Source organism: Callithrix jacchus, chromosome 6 (assembly GCF_049354715.1).
Source record: "Callithrix jacchus isolate 240 chromosome 6, calJac240_pri, whole genome shotgun sequence".
NCBI lineage: Eukaryota > Metazoa > Chordata > Mammalia > Primates > Cebidae > Callithrix > Callithrix jacchus.
The window spans coordinates 18,411,213-18,428,704 of record NC_133507.1 but is presented as its reverse complement, the minus strand read 5'-3'; the positions used below and the strand labels follow the sequence as shown (position 1 = coordinate 18,428,704).

Below are 17,492 nucleotides of genomic sequence, written 5' to 3'. Positions count from 1 at the left end.
TCTGAAACAGCAGCTTTGTCAGGGAGTGTCTGGAGTGCAGGTTGGTGGGAGAATGTTTGGGGGATGGGGGAATGGACAGGGGAGCAATGGGAGAAGGTAGGGGAGGCCTTGTGGTTTTGTAACATCTTGAATCATGGGGAGACAATCTCAGCTTTGGATTGTCCGTTATCCATTCCCTGAAGATATGTGGGGTGATCTGTGGGCACAGAGGCACAGAGTCAAACCCTGCCACTCCTGACGTCCAGAGTCAAGGGAAAGGGCCAGGAGAACATGCTGGGGTCTTAGCTGTTTGCCCCCTCCTGACGGACATAGCAGGGAATGGAGGTTAGACTCAAACTAGGCCTGGGCTCCAATTCTAGCCACTTAGTACCAACTTGACCTTGGGCAGGTGTTCCAAGCCTTTGTTTTTTTGTCATCAGTAAAATGGGAATAATTTCACCTACAGGACACATCAAAGGAGCTCCCTGGAGTCATGCATTTAACACGGTTACCCTGTACCTAATTTCAGGATAAAAATGAGACATGTCCAAAGCACTCAGCACCATGCCTGGCACAAATTTGGTAACAATTGGCTTCAAACAAGTTTGTCCATCTACAGGATGGACACACACTTGGCACAGCCCCCACCTCTGCCTTAATTCTTAAGTGTCCAGAGGTTTTGTAAGTAGTCCTGGAATGAAAGACTCTGAGGGTGGTTGGTGGGTGAGAATGTATGCAAGCTGCTTCCAGTGACTGATCTGCTCAGGGAAGCTACTTCCGGCCCCACTGAGCCTCTGCTTAACCGTCAGCTCTCCCAGGCTTCCCTGCATACTCAGCCAGGTATGGGGTATGTGCATCTTACTCACCTGCCTTTGAAGCTTGGGGCCCTTTGATGTTAGTGGCAGACGCACTATCCTGGGGCCTTTGAGAGCTCTGGTGTCAGTTGCCATCGAGGAATAGGGACTGGGGAGTTTGAGATGATGCAAATGCCCCCAGCCCCTACCTGTGTGGGCTTCTGAATCAGACTGCCTGGGCTCCAATCCCAGCCCCGCCCTTAATGAGCTGTGTGACCTGGGGCAATTCACCCGGCCTCTCTGAGCCTCAGATCTCTCATCTTTAGAAACACCCACCTCAAAAAAAAAAAAGAAACATGATCCTCATAACAACACATATTAGGTAGGTTTACTATTCGTCCCATTTTAGATGAACAACTTTTGGGATTCAGAGATTAAGGAATTTCCCAAAGATTAGACGACCAGCAAGCAGCAGAGAGAGAAGTGAAGCCCAAGTCTGTCCAGCTCCAGACTCCAAGATGCCAATTGGATACAAATAGGACACACCAACCTAACAAGGTGTCTAGCCAGAAGGGGCAAGCAGGCAGCTTCGGAGGGGAATATGTGTAAGCCAAACTAGGCACATGTGCTAAAATCATCCTAAAACCAGACGTAAGACCAGAGACGGGTGGCTGTGAATTCCCTGAGCGCAAAATAGATTCCTTCTCAAGAGATGCCGAGAGCATCAGAGATCTGAAGTCAAGATCCGAGAAAGGCAGGGTCCGGGCGGCGGGAAACGTTGGCGTTCCCTTCCGGGTTCTTCAGCGCGCGAGCCGCGAACGCAAATACAGAAACGATAACAAGCAGCAGCTGGTGATGGAGACCGAGACCCGGCAACAAACGCAAAGCAGGATCAATGAAAATTTCTAATAAGTAAGAGCTGCACCTCGGCGAAGGGAAAAGAATTTAACAGGAGAGGCTCCGACCGAGGTTCGCCCGTCGGAGGGAACTGCTAAAGCGGAGACGGACGGCGGGAGACAGCGGAGCGAGTCTGCTTTCTGGGCCACAGAAAATACCAGAGCGCCACGTCAGGACACGAGTCTCCTTTCCCCCAAAGAACAGCTCCCTCCCACGGACCCAATCCCACAGCCCAAGCAACTCGCGCGCGGATCTGCAGTCACCCAAGTCTCACCTCCGCCACAAACTTCTGAAAAGCCCGCTCAACCCGACGCCGCCACACTTCCGCTACCCGTGACAAGTCCCGCCCCCGCGGCTCATTTCCGCCGTCCGGGCGCCACGGGCTGGGAGCACCTGGGAGGCTGACGGGTGCCGGGAAGCGTGCGGAGTTCAGGACGTCCCCGCTCACAGTCGGAGGGGGGTGCTGCGGGTCCGGGGCCGCGGATGAGCACGCGCGGTGGGACCTACTCAAGTTGCGGGAGTAGTCAGAGCTGGGGGACTCACAACTGGGGGCCCCGCATGTCCTGGCGTTGGAAAAGCCTGGAAGGCAGAGGCGGGTTTCATACTCCACAGTGTGCCAGGGGACAGGAACCGCTGTGGCTAAGGGACTTAGTGGACTTCTGGGGGTTGTGGGTTTTGCTTGATCTTTGTTTCGCTTTTATAATTGCGCTCCCCTTGTGTAACCCCAGCGTTTAGCGCGTAGCCTGGTAATAGCGAATATTCGTTAAATGAGCAACTGACTATAGAGCTAAGACCGACAGACGGTGGGGCTGCGATTCTATTTTGGGTTCAGGGAGCCCCTTGTGCAAAGGGCCTGAGAGCAACGAGCGAGCAGGAGAGCCTCTCGCCAGCTGGGAAGGCAAAGTGCTCGGTGGGGGGTGGGAAGGCGGGGTTTGCAAGCCTCTCACGTTGGGGACAGTGGGGAACCTCTGAAGGGGAAGGGCGTGACTGTGTTGTATTGTAGAATGCATTATCGGGCAGGTGAGTTCCGCAGAAACCGTTCAAAAGAGATGCGCCAGGTGGGGAGGACCACAGGCAGGACCCCTTAGGAGACTGTAAGCTGTCCCCGAGATAGGTGGTGGTGGCCAACCGAGGCAACGGGGACAGAAAGGAGCGAACTGCATGTGAAAGAGATTAGGAGGTAGAGATTTAGGAAGCCCAAATATCCGGATTTGAGGGGTGGGGGTGGGAGTTTTTGAATGTTCGGGCTTGAATGACGGGTTGGGGGGCAGGGAGTTAATCCTGCTAGTTGACGAACACAGGGAGCACAGAAAAAGGATGATGGGGTGATGGTGAGCCCTTCAGATTTGGACCCACCAAATTTGAGGTGCCTGTGGGAATTGAGGTTCAAGTGAAGGAATGCTAAGGTCAGGGAGCATTCAGTCTGGATCCTGACTCGACTCCCAGCCCTCGGGGGTAGAATGGGTCTGCATAGCCAGTTCTGGTAGAAACCGCTATTGGAGGAGAATGGTGCCTCTCAGCTTGTCTAGACCTGCTCTTTGCTTGTCACCCTTCAGCATTTTTTTCCCTCTCCATTTCTCTCCCAATACTGAGCTGTGATATTTAACTAAAACATGGCGGTTTGAGGACCAAGATGATTCCTGAAAGGAATCTTTTACTTTGCCAAGGAAACAAGTTACTTTGCCTCATCTCCCCACAAAATCTCCCTGGCTGCTTGTGACACTGCTGGAATTCAGCCATGAGTCTGTGGGTCTGGGTAGCTAGAACAATCCCATTAGCCTCTCGGAGCCCCCATTGGCACATCCCAGACGCACTTGCTGAATTGCCCTTGTGTCTACCCACCAGCATTGATGCTTCAAGGCTCTGGTCTCCCCTTGTTGCACAAATGTATCATTTGTGCTTTCCATTTGCATGAATAAATATTACATATGCAAAAGAAGAGAAGACTAGATTCATTCAGATTAACCACAACAGTTTTTTCACCCTGGTGCAGGCTTCCTTAACTAAGTGGCAAATCTTATCTGTCCGGTTCACCCACAAGACGCTATACACTGAGAAGCCAGTGGTACACTGATTCTAGAAAATACAGCCAGTTAAAAACAGGTGTACAGTAATGGAACTAAATGTTCTTCAGAACTTGTCAATAGTACTTGTTTATCTAACAACATTATGGCTACTAATACTTACTGGAGTCCAAAGAAAAAGTACAAATGGACTCCCCTCACCATTCCCAACTCATTCTTGCAGTGTGAGGTCTCAGGCTTCATATGCCTGCATGCGGACACACAACCTGAAGATCCACACCATGACCCCACACAAAGCTGCCCCATAGCCACCCTTTGGGTCTAGGGCTGTACATACTAGCAGGTCCACTCTAAGGAGGGTGGACCTAGGAAAACGCCTACCTGGGCCCTGGAAGCAAATTTGAGGATGGTTAAGTGGGAAGCTACAGCACAATTTAAAGGAAGGCTTGTGAGCACATCCTCTGGGTTCCTTGGACTCTGGGCAGAGTTGAACCAATAAGGTACCCACCCAGCCCAAGAGCTCCAGTTGCTTGGGATTAAGGGTGCACTGCTTGAGACAATAACCAAGGTAATGTATAAAGAGCCAAACTCAGAAGCACATGAAAGTGTTATTTCCTTCCGGCAATCCCTATTACTGGGTATGTATCTAAAAGAATTGAAGCAACATCTCAAAGTGATATTTGTATATCTATTTCATAGCAGTACTGTTTACAGTAACCAAAAGGTAGAAGCAATACAGATGTCCCTCAGTGAGTGAATGGATAAAATGTGGGACATACATACTATAGAATATTACCCAGTTTTAAAAGGAAGGAAGTTCTGACACATGCTACAACATGGATGAATCTTGGGGCATTATGCTAAAGTGAAATAAGCCAGTCACCAAAAGACAAATACTAATGTATGTGATTCCATTTATGTGAGGTATCTCATCAAATTCATAGAAACACATGGGACATGGTGGCTTACCCCTATAATCCCAGCACTTTGGGAAGCTGAAGTGGGTAGATCACCTGAGACCAGCCTGGCCAACATGGCAAAATCTCCTCTCCACTAAAAATTCAAAACTTGGCCAGGCATGGTAGCAGGTGCCTGTCATCCCAGCTACTCTGGAGGCTGAGGCAGGAGAACTGCTTGAACCTGGTAAGTGGAGGTTGCAGTGAGCCAAGATCATGCCACTGCACTCCAGCCTGGGTTACAGAGCAAAACTCCATCTCAAAAAAAAAAGAAAAATTACAGAAACAGAAAGTAGAATGGTGATTATGGGGTCTGGGGGGAGGGGAAAATGAAAAGATATCACTTAATGGGTACAGAGTCTCAGTTTTGCAATGTGAGAAAGTTCTAGAGATCCGTTGCACAACAGTGTGAATATTCTTGACACGACTGAACAGTACACTTAAAAACTGTTAAGATGGTAAAAGAGGGCTGGGCGCGGTGGCTCACACCTATAATCCCAGCACTTTGGGAGGCCAAGGCGGGTGGATCACGAGGTCAAGAGATCGAGACCATCCTAGTCAACAAGATGAAACCCCGTCTCTACTAAAAATACAAAAATTAGCTGGGCATGGTGGTGCACACCTGTAATCCCAGCTACTTGGGAGGCTGAGGCAGGAGAATTGCTTGAACCCAGGAGGCAGAGGTTGCAGTGAGCCGAGATTGTGCTATTGCACTCCAGTCTGGATAACAACAGCAAAACTCCGTCTAAAAAAAAAAAAAAAAAAAAGATGCTAAAAGAAACAAGCACAGTACTAGCTAGTAACTCGCAGGTTTGTTAAAGGGAACTGGTTTACTCCACCCGGAATAGAATAAATTCCAGTTTGGTAGAGTTTGAGGCAGAGGTTTAACTGCTCACTGTATCACCAGTTTGTAAAAAGTGCCTGGCATAAGGTAGTGCTTCATAAGTATTTGCTAAATGGATGCCAAATCATGAAAATAGCCTTAAAAAATATGGCTTTAAAGTATCTCAATGAGATGTTAAATTCCAAACCCAAAATGTTGACATAAAAGATACATTGCTTCTTTTAAAGTTCCCTGTGAATTTGCGATCATTTGAACGTAGAACATTCAAAACAAACAGGAAAGGGTTAGCTCCTTTCTCCCACTCAGTCTCCTGTTTCTCAAAGGCCTGGAAGAGAAGAGGAATAAAGGGGGAAAGGAAAAGCAGCAGGGTGGAAAGTAATCCGTAAAAACTGGCCCCTTACAGTTAGCAATCTTTGATTACATTATATAGATGATCCAAGGGTAACAATGGTCAATTCGTAGTTCTGATAATTGTACTGGGATTAATTAAGAGAATCTTACTTCATTCAGGCTGCAATAACCAAATACTATAGACTGGGTGGCTTCTGAACAACAGAAATTTATTTCTCACCATTCTGGAGGCTGGGAAGTTCAAAATCAAGACACCAGCCATGTTGGCATCTGGTGAAGGCCACTTTCACATAGATGGCATCTTTTTGCTGTGTCCTTGCATGGCGGAAGACGCAAGGCAGCTCTCAGGTGCTCTATTATAAAGACACTAATCCCAAAACCCCACCTCCTAATACTATCTCTTTGGGGGTTGGGATTTCAGTGTATGAATTTAGGGGAACAGCAGCATTCAGATCAAAGTAAAGAGAATGTCCCTGTTTTTAGGAAGTCCACCCTGAAGCATTTAGGAGCAGAACGGCATCATGTCGGCAACTTATGCTAAAATAGTTTAGAAAAAAGTATGCTTGCTGGCTGGGCGTGGTGGCTCAGACCTATAATCCCAGCACTTTGGGAGGTGGGGCGGGTGGATCACGAGGTCAAGAGATCAAGACCATCCTGGTCAACAAAGTGAAACCCCATTTCTACTAAAAATACAAAAATTAGCTGGGCATGGTGGTGTGTGCCTGTAGTCCTAGCTACTCGGGAGGCTGAGGCAGGAGAATTGCTTAAACCCAGAAGGCGGAGGTTGCGGTGAGCCGAGATCGTGCCATTGCACTCCAGTCTGGGTAACAACAGCGAAACTCCATCTCAAAAAAAAAAAAAAAAAAGAAAGAAAGAAAAAAGTATGCTTGTGCATACTGAGAGAATGAAAGAGCAAATGTGAAGTGTTAACATCTAGGTGAAAGGCATGTGGGAATTCTTTGTACCATCCTTGTAGCTTCTCTATAAATTTGAAATTAAATGTCAAAATAAAAAGTTAAGAAACTCCTGGCCCACTTGCAAATCCAGCGGACTTCTCTGGCCTATAGATCATCAGCAAACTGAGCCTTGGAGGCACCATCTCTGCCCTTTCCTGTGGAGAGGTAGATACTTGTTCCCCATCTTCTATTTCGCCCTCTTCTACTGCCATCCTAGATCATCCCCATATTACGAGTGGCCTCTTGGCCATCTCCCCTCCACCCCATGACTTTCTCCTCCATGTCACCTCAGCCACTCACTCTTCTGGCCATGCCAAGACACCTCCCAAATCGCTACTCAGGTAGCAACCTCTCAACCATCCAATTAGCCTGCTCAATTATTCCCACCCACCTGTTCTCCAATCTTCACTGCCTGACTCCTCCTCATCTTTAATTCCAAGGTTACTTAAACCATATTTTTGCAATATTTATTTATTTATTCCTTGTAGCTTTTTTTTTTTTTGAGACAGAGTCTTACTCTGTCACCTAGGCTGGAGTGCAGTGGTGCGATCTCAGCTCACTGCAACCTCCACCTTTCAGGTTCAAGCAATTCTTCTGCCTCAGCCTTCCAAGTGGCTGGGATTCCAGGTTTCTGCCACCACGCCTGGCTAATTTTTATATTTTTAGTAGAGATGGGGTTTCACCATCTTGGCCAGGCTGGTCTCAAACTCGTGACCTTATGATCCGCTCACCTCGATCTCCCAAAGTGCTGAGATTACAGGCATGAGCCACTGCGCCCAACCTGTTCATGTATTTGTTTTGAGATGGTCTCACTGTTGCCCAGGCTGAGTGCAGTCGGGTAATCGTGACTCACTGCAGCCCCAACCTCCCAGGCTTAAACAGTCCTCCCACCTCAGCCTCCTGAGTATCATGGACTATAGGAACGCATGACCACACCCAGCTAATTTTATTTTTTGTAGAGAAGGAGTCTTGCTATATTGCCCAGGCTAGTCTCAAACGCTGGACTCAAGTGAACCTCCCGCCTTGGCCTCCCAATTTGCTGGGATTCCTGGCACAAGTGACTGCTCCCACCTTTTGCCCCTTTTGCCTTTCCTTCCATCCCATTGACCCAGCAAACCCTGACCCTGTATGAAGCCAACTGTATTCTCTTGCTGGAGCTACACCCCAGCTGCTGGGTTGTGCTACGGAAGTCACGTGTGTGTGTAGGTGGGTGTCCCAGCCTCAGGGGGGCCTTCAACACTGCCAGATAACCTTCCTCAATAAGTTTATCCTTCCTTTCTTCATAAAGTTGTACTTGACCCGCCCCCACCCCTCAAAGAAAGAAAACTAAGTGCTGTCAGATGGAAACTTGCATTAACTCTCCACCGTCAAGTCTTTAAAGACTGTCCTCGCCACCAGTTCTTCCCCCCAGCTCCCTGTAACAATGGAGGGCGTCCCACCTTCCCGGCCAACGCTGGTCCCTCTGCTGGAGCATCAAATCTCACCTGCTTCCACCTTCTCAGCGAGGACCTAAGTATCATTTGCCCCTCTCAAACCTCAGTCTTTAACAACTAACTTTCTACAGCTGCCCTTTCATACGCCCATCTTCTCCTTTGGTGGTGAGGAGTTAAAGCCGAGTTCCTATCTGAAGGCACCTTTTTTTTTTCCCCTTTGAACACTAAAAATAATAATAATAAAAAAGAAGTAGTGAGATCATCTACGGAGAATAAAGGAGGAGATAGCAAAGTCTCTCCCATCCATCTAAATGAAGCAACCCCTTGACCCGCACTTCCCTTCAGTTACCGCCCCCTTTCTTACCTGCTTTCAGCCAGATTTCTCGAAGGAGCCATGTATTGTCTTTCTCTGCATTTCTGTATCTCCTCTTCATTCCTCTGCCCTTCTCTTCCCTCTGATAATTCACCAAAACAGCAGTGGCCCAGGACCATGGCATCCTTCTTGGTCTTGTTTGTGTGTTTGTTTGAGTCTTGCTCTTGTTGCCCAGGCGGGAGTGCCGTGCCGTGATCTCGGCTCACTGCAACCTCTGCCTCCCAGGTTCAAGCTATTCTCCTGCCTCAGCCTCCCAAGTAGCTGGGACTACAGGTGTGCACCATCACACCTAGCTAATTTTTGTAACTTCAGTAGAGACGGGGTTTCACCATGTTGGCCTGGCTGGTCTTGCAGTCCTGACCTCAGGTGATCCGCCGGCCTTGGCCTCCCAAAGTGTTGGGATTACAGGCGTGAGCCACCGCGCCGGCCGCCTTCTTGTTTTTAAATCCTGTGGACATGTTTAATCCCTTCTTGACCTCCCTACGCACTTGGCACTCCCTTCTGTGAACAATGCTGTCCTGGTTTTCTTGTCTACATTCCCTGCTGGATTGTAAGGAGCAAAGGCAGAGTACATGTCTTACAAATCAACATTTCCCCAGTACCAGGCACAGATCCTGGTACACAGTAGGTGCTCAACAAATATTATTTTATATTTACATTGAAACTGAATTCTTTGAATTGTGGAATATAGCATCTTAGGGCCTAAGGGATCCAGCCACTGCCTTCATCTTTTCACTCATCTCCTACCCAAACCCTCTGCTCCAACTAGACGAATACTTAGTTGCAATTCTCCAAACAAGCCAAACTCCTGCTTTTCCATATTTTTAACATGTGCTGCTTACTGCCTGGGAGTCCTTTTCAGGGACACCTACTCCATTTCTCCACATCGTCTCCCTGGTGAATCTCTTGCTCTTTTCTTAGTTTGAAAACCACTTTCTTCAGAAAATCCTTCTTCATTGCCCCCAGCAGAGCTATCTTCCCCCTCCAAGCTCCTCCTGTGTTCTTTACACAGACCACAGCTATTACAGCAGTTCCCAAGCATCCTCAGAGGTTGTTGGTGAAAGGGTTGTGCTGGCTCAGAAATTTGGGAAATGCTGAGTTCAGCAGGTGTTTTGTTTGTTTTCTTGAGAGACGGTCTCACTTTGTCACCCATGCTAGAGTGCAGAGGCCAGAAAATAATTCACTGCAGCCTTGACCTCCTGGGCTCAAGCAATCCTTCTGCCTCGACCTCTAAGTTGCTGGGACCATAGGTGCAAGTCATGACATTGAGTTATTTTATTTTTTTTTAATTTATTTTATTTATTTTTTTTTGAGATGGAGTTTTGCTCTTGTTACCCAGGCTGGAGTGCAATGGCACGATCTTGGCTCACCGCAACCTCCGCCTCCTGGGTTCAGGCAATTCTCCTGCCTCAGCCTCCTGAGTATCTGGGATTACAGGCACATACCACTATGCCCAGCTAATTTTTTGTATTTTTAGTAGAGACGGGGTTTCACCATGTTGACCAGGATGGTCTCGATCTCTTGACCTGGTGATCCACCCGCCTCGGCCTCCCAAAGTGCTGGGATTACAGGCATGAGCTACCACGCCCGGCCTATTTTATTTTTTTAAAGAGAGGGTCTCACTAGGTTGACCAGGCTGGTCTGAAACTCCTAGGCTGTCAGTCCTCCCATCACAGTCCCTCAAAGTGCTGGGATTAAAGGTGTGAGCCACTGTGCCCAGCCTAAACTGCTAGATTGCTTTGCTGCAGGACTTCTCAGAGCCTTTGCATTGCTCACGTTCATTAATAACTTCCCATATAATTTGTAACATTTCTCAAATCAAACTTAACCAAAGAGCAACTCCCCATTTTTGTGGAGCATTTTTTGGCATTATCACATGGATCATTCCAGAAGCTTTGTCTTGTCATACTGCTTGCCCTATTTTATAATTATTTTGTGTATGGCTCTCCCCTTCTACACTGTGAGCTGCTTAAGGCAGAGGTAGTATTTTATTTCTTTCTGGATGCACAGTGCCTAACATATAATAGCTACTCAATAAAAGCTGGTTGAAAGAATGTAGGGGAGAGGAAGGGAAAGAATGATGAAATAGGAAGAAGAAGGCTTCTTGAGGCTGGGCGTGGCGGCTCTCACCCATAATCCCAGCACCTTGGGAGGCCGAGGCTGGTGGATCACCCGAGGTCGGGAGTTCAAGACCAGCATGGCCAACATGGTGAAACCCCATCTCTACTAAAAATACAAAAATTAGCTGGGCGTGGTGGTGGGCACTTGTAACCCCAGCTACCTGGGAGTCTGAGGCAGGAGAATCACTTGAAGCCGGGAGGTGGAGGTTGTGGTGAGCTGGGATTACACCATTGCACTCCAGCCTAGGCAACAAGAGCGAAATTCTCTCAAAAAAAAAAAAAAGAAAAGAAGTAGAGGTGTCAGCCATTCTAAAGACGTTTCAGCATTCAATACACAAGGCTGTCCCTCCTCAAAAAGCAAGATCAACACAGGGGTGTCTGCCCAGGGACCTCACACCTGACCCTGGCTCCTGGGGAAGGTGACATTACTTGACCCTCCCTGGGAGCAGTTCCAGTGGGCAAGAGTTTGGTCCAAAATCCCTTCTTTGGTCAGTAGCAATTATCCTGGGGTAGGGAGGACCTTATGGAATCCCAGGCCTCAGCCCTTCCTTTGAGAAGCAGGAAAACCCAAGTCTGGGAACATTCTGCACTTTCCTTATAATTGCGCTGTATTAATGAGAGCAAGTAAGCAGGGTCTCTGACCCCTGGGGCTCGCAGCCTCTCCCATGCTCTAAAAAGTTCCCTCCCTCCAGGAGGTATTGCTCATTCCACAAAGAAAGGCCCACCCATGTCAGGGGAAGAGAAGGAGGTACTGGCGAGGAGCTGAACTATATGACTTGTCAGGGTGCTTGTTATAGGCATATGCCACCATCCCCAGCTAATTTTGTATTTTTAGTAGAGACAGGGTTTCTCCATGTTGGTTAGGCTGGTCTTGAACTCTTGACCTCAGGTGATCCGCCCACCTTGGCCTCCCAAAGTGCTGGGATTACAGGCATGAGTCACGGGGCCTGGCCCCCCTGAGACTCTATTTCTAACCAGCTTGTGTGGCTTTGGGAAAGCCCCTTGACTCCCGGACTCTCAGTATCCTAGTCTGTGAAAAAGGGGATTATACTCTCTGAGGTAACACTGGTGAGGAACCCACAGATGTAAGTCATCTCCCTCCTAGCCTTCAGCCGGGCAGAGGGCAGCATCCAGGAAGTCCACGGTTGTCTGCTGATGTGGCCAGTACAGGTGTCTGGGCCAGTGACGGCAGTGCTCTCACAGTGGCACTATTGTTCCATCAGGGGAGCTGAATGTGAGCGTGACTCTTGGGGATGGAGGAGGGAAGATTAGAGGCTCTAGAAGGGCTTCGAGCAGAAGATCATGCTGCAGAAAGCGCTGCTCCCCCAGAATGCTCTCATGGCCGGCTAGCATCCTGCAAAGCTCCGTGCAGCCTGCTCCTATTAGGGCTGGGCCATTCACTTGAGAGGGTTCCTGGTGGGCAGGAGTGTTTTTCATGGAGTCCATCACCCATCACCCAGCACCCATCACCCAGCCTCTTCTGAGCCCTCATGGTTACTTCCCATGGGGCAGCCTGGGCTCCCATTCTCATGATCTCCAAGGAGCCTCGCACTCTATGAAGTACCTGGGAAAAATCCATCCTCCCATCTATATTCGTGTGCTATGGCTGCCATCACAAAGTACTGTGGGCCGTGCAGCTTCCACAACAGAAATTCATTTTTTTCTCTTAGCTCTGGAAGCTGAAAGTCCGAGATCAAGGACTTCCTCTGTAGAATCGGTTTCCTCTGTGACCTTTTTCCTTGGCTTGTAAGGTGCCATCTTCTCCCTGTGTCTTCCCATGGTCTTCCCACTGTAACTGTGTCCAAACTTCCTCTTCTTTTTTTTTTTTTTGAGATGGAGTTTCGCTTTTGTTACCCAGACTGGAGTGCAATGGCACGATCTTGGCTCCCTGCAACCTCCGCCTCCTGGGTTCAAGCAGTTCTCCTGCCTCAGCCTCCCGAGTAGCTGGGACTACAGGTACACACCACCATGCCCAGCTAATTTTTTTATTTTTAGTAGAGATGGGGTTTCACCTTGTTGACCAGGATGGTCTTGATTTCTTGACCTCGTGATCCACTCGTCTCGGCCTCCCAAAGTGCTGGGATTATAGGCGTGAGCCACCGCGCCCAGCCCAAACTTCCTCTTCTTATAAGGATACCAACCTTATTGAATTAGAGCCAACCTAATGACCCTATTCTAACTTAATTGCCTCTTTAGAGACACAATCTGTGAATAACAGTCACATTCTGAGGTCTGGGAGTTAGGGCTTCCACGTAGGAATTGGATGGGTGGGGAGTGGACAGATGCCATATGCCATTTGGCCCATGTGACATCTTACAGATGAAATAATTGAGGCCTAAGAGGGTCAGTGGCTCGTACTAGGCAAGGCCAGACCCTCCCTCTCTGCCTCCACTCACAACCCAGCCTCACTTGCCTGTCCCAGAGAGGAAGAGGATGGTGGGTGAGGGCAATCCAAGGTCTGACTCCTCACCACACCTCCCGGCTGGTGAAAGTGACAGGTCAGGAAGCCACTCTGCTGGGCACAGCCAGGAACAGCGAAAGGGTAGACATTCTCCAGGGCAGTGCTTTTCAAACTTTTATATGCATAGGAATTATTAGACCTGGTAAACTCCATTAAAATTATTTATTTATTTGGGCCAGGGTCTCAATGTGTTGCCCAGGCTGGAGTGTAGTGGATGTTCAAAGGTGCAATCATAGCTCACTACAGCCTCGAATGGCTGGACTCAAGAGATCCTCCTTCCTCAGCCTCCCCAGTAGCTGAGACTACAGAGATGTGCCACTGTTCTGGCTAAAAATTAAGTAATTTTAGGTAATTAAGTTAAAATGACGTCATTAGGGTGGGCCCTAAGCCAGTCCAGGCTCTGACTTGGCCTCTCTGGGGACGGAGACTTTGCAGTTCCCACAGGGGGATGCCGATGCTGCTGGTTTCTAGACCACACTGAACAGTAGCAAGGTTTAAACCAGCATTCTCCATGAGAAATAGATGTCATTTTAAATTTCTAATATTGCATCAAAAAAATGTAAAAAGAAACAAGTGGACTAGGTGCTGTGGCTCAGGCCTATAATCGCAACATTTTGAGAGGCCAAGATAGGAGGACAGCTCAAGACCAAGAGTCTGAGTCCAGCCTGGGCAACATAGTGAGACCTCATTTCTACAGAAAATAATTTTAAAAATTAGTTGAGGCTGGGCGTGGTGGCTCACTCATGTAATCCTAGCACTTTGGGAGGTGAAATCACTTGAGGTCAGGAGTTCAAGACCAGCCTGGCCAACATGGTGTAACCCCATCTCTACTGAAAACAAACAAACAAACAAAAATTAGCCAGGCGTGGTGGCACCCACCTGTAGTCCCAGCTACTCAGGAGGCTGAGGCAGGAGAACATCTTGAACCCAGGAGGTGGAGGCAGCAGTCTGAGCGACAGAGCAAGACTCCATATTTAAAAAAAAATTAGTTCAGCTGGTTAGCATCTGCTTATAGTCCTAGCTACTCAAGGGTCTGAGGCAGGAGGATTGCTTGAGCCAGGGAGTGGGAGGCTGCAGTGACCTATAATCATGCCAGTGCACTCCAGGCTGGGCGACAGAGTGAGACCTCACCACTAAAAAATGATACAGGGCTAGGTGCGGTGGCTCACGTCTGTAATCCCAGTACTTTGGGAGGCCAAGGTGGGATGGTCGCTTGAGTCCAGAAGTTCGAGACCAGCCTGGGCAACATAGTGAGACCTTGTCTCTACAACAAATAATAGTAATTTTAAAATGGCCAGGCATGGTGGCTCAAGTCTGTAATCCCAGCACTTTAGGAGACTGAGGCAGGCATATCACCAGAGATCAGGAGTTCAAGACCAGTGTGGCCAACATGGTGAAACCCCGTCTCTATCAAAAATACAAAAATCAGCTGGGTGTGGTGGCGGATGCCTGTAAACCCAGCTACTCGGGAGGCTGAGGCAGGAGAATTGCTTGAACCTGAGAGGTAGAGGTTGCAGTGAGCTGAGATCACACTACTGCACTCCAGCCTGGGTGACAAAACAAGACTCCGTCTCAAAAAAAACAACAACGTTATTTGGATGTGGTGGTGCATTCCTGTGGTCTCAGCTACTCAGGAGGCTGAGGCAGGAGGATGGCTTGAGCTAGGGAGATGGAGGTTGCTGTGAGCTTGATTATGCCACTGCAATATAGCCAGGGTGACAGAAGAAAACTCAGTCTCGAAAAAAGAAAGAGGCAAAATTAGCTCGTGTGTGTATTTTTTTTTTTTTGAGATGGAGTGTGGTGGCATGATCTCAGCTCACTGCAACCTTTACCTCCCAGTTTCAAGCGATCTTCCTACCTCAGCCTCCTGAGTAGCTGAGATTACAGGTGCCTGCCACCACACCCAGCTAATTTTTGTTTTTTTTGCAGAGACTGGGTTTCACCATGTTGGCCAGGCTGGTCTCAAACTCCCGACCTCAAGTGATCCTCCAGCCTTGGCCTCCCAAAGTGCTGGGATTACAAGCTCTAATATATTTTTAATCCAATATATCTCAAACATAATCATTATCATTTCAGAACAGTGAGCATATAAGAATTGTTAATGAGATATTTTACATTATTTTGTTTGTACTAAGTCTTTAAAATGGTAGGTACTTTATAGCACATCTCACTTGGGACTCAAAATTATTTATTTATTTTTTTTTTAGATGGAGTTTCGCTTTTGTTACCCAGGCTGGAGTGCAATGGCACGATCTCGGCTCACCGCAATCTCCGCCTCCTGGGTTCAGGCAATTCTCCTGCCTCAGCCTCCTGAGTAGCTGGAATTACAGGCACATGCCACCATGCCCAGCTAATTTTTTGTATTTTTAGTAGAGATAGGGTTTCATCATGTTGACCAGGATGGTATCGATCTCTTGACCTCGTGATCCACCCGCCTCGGCCTCCCAAAGTGCTGGGATTACAGGCTTGAGCCACCGCGCCCGGCCTGGGACTCTAAATTCTTATGAGAAATACTTCATCACAAAATTTACAGTTGAAAAAAAATAAGATCACACATCTAAGTTGTTCTAAACCTACTTAAAAGTTAAAAAAAAAAAAACGGAATCCAGTATTAGTTTTCAAATTTAAATATAAGATAATCAAAATCAAATAAAATTAAAAACTTAAGGCCAGGCGTGGTGGCTGACACCTGTAATTTCAGCACATTGGGAGGCTGAGGCTGGTGGATCACCTGAGCTCAGGAGTTTGAGGCCAGCCTGACCAACATGTGAAACCCCATCTCTACTAAAAATATAAAAATTAGCTGGCTGTGGTGGTGCATGCCTGTAATCCCAGCTACTCAGGAGGCTGAGGCACGAGAACCATTTGCACCCAGGAGGCAGAGGTTGCAATGAGCTGAGGTCGCACCACTGCACTCCAGCCTGGGCGACAGAGTGAGACTCTGTCCCCAACCCACCCCACCAAATTTAGTCCTTGGGAATTGTATTACTAAATTTTTAAATTTAATTTTTTATAGTGAGACCCCATCTCTACCATTAACCAATTTCAAATGCTTGAAAAGCTATATGTGGCTAGCGGCTACTGTATAGGACAGTGTAGGACTAGACCATCAGGAAGAAGAATGACAGAAATGAAGGATCCCAGCTCCACAGAGGACTTGGGATGGAAACAGCCCAAGACCCAGACAGCGCCAGAGCAGGAGCCCAGGGAAAGGGCTGTTGGAAGCGAAGAACTCAAGGTGTGCACCCCAAGATCTAAGCACCAGGCACTGTAGCTGGCTCTGGAGGAAGGGGTCAGCAGGGGATGGGGTGGTGTGAAGAGAACCCAAACCTGCCGAAGTAGGAATGGGTGGCAAAGCAGGAACTATGTCCAAGGAAAATAAAAAAGAAAGAGCTTCTGGGCTTGGATTCTGGAGAACGACCTGTGTGGGGGAGCTTGAGCCTGTCCCGCGCACCTCTAGGAAGGGAAACCAGGACCAAGGGTGGTCATTACAGGAAGCTGCTTGGGGCTCAGACCAACAATGAGCTTTTAAACAAGGAGAGTCCCCACAATGGAAACAGGGGCTTCCTGCCTTTGGAATCCCAGACAAAGAATGTTCTAGAGGAATCACTTCCTCCAGTGGAATGGCAAAACAGAATCTGGAAAGCTGCCTGGTGAGAGGCTGCAGAGGGGTTTGCCCCTGTACACAGGGTTGAATAATGAGTTCCCTCCAGTTAGGTGCCCATTGATCCTGTATTTGCAGTAAATGACCTTTCCAGAGGACTTATTAAGGGTTAGGCAGCTAAACCCCTGAACTGAACACTTAACTGTCATTTCATGTACACAGATCCATGAGCCTGGTCCTCCTGCTTTCTCCTCTTCTTAGGGGAGGAAACTTAGAGCTGCTGAATTTTGAAGCCACATCTCATGGCCAGAGGATGCTGGAGCAAGGCTTTAAGCCGGCAGCCTGGTTCCGGAGCATGCCGTCCGCTGTACCATGCCACCTACAAGGAGGCTCAACTTGTCTTGTCCTCTCCCTGCTTAACCAGCTACATTTCCCACTGACCCCACTCGCTGCAGAGGTGAAAACTACCACGCCAGGTCCTGCTGGCTGCGGGAGAGGGTAGGCCACAAGCCTGGATTGGCCAGAGCTGCCACTGTCACTGTAATCACATTCACAATTTCCCTTCACCTCTTCTTACCCTGCGGGGTGCTCTCTCAGCAACCCCATGCCCGGATCTTGAGGAGAAAGAGGGCAGGGAAAAGGGAATGGGACTGGCCCAGATACCAGCCCCACGGCTGGGCTTCCACATGGCTGAGCAGGA

At 48.4% G+C, this 17,492-nt stretch overlaps 1 protein-coding gene across 14 annotated transcripts in view; it reads right to left on the bottom strand.

Moving 5' to 3' along the window:
- The window catches only part of FANCI (FA complementation group I), a 119,645-nt gene that overhangs the window by 78,849 nt on the left and 23,304 nt on the right, over positions 1-17,492 (bottom strand). For 10 of the 14 annotated variants that reach the window (XR_013536649.1, XR_004744384.3, XR_013536641.1 and 7 more), the window contains exon 1: positions 1,945-1,999. The exons of 2 other annotated variants lie outside the window; for them this stretch is intronic. The gene's annotated coding sequence lies outside the window, so the exon portion shown is untranslated. Of the gene's footprint in view, positions 1-845; positions 2,000-8,598; positions 17,428-17,492 lie in introns of those variants that run through there. 2 more of the 14 variants (XR_013536646.1, XR_013536643.1) reach the window with 2 other exon arrangements.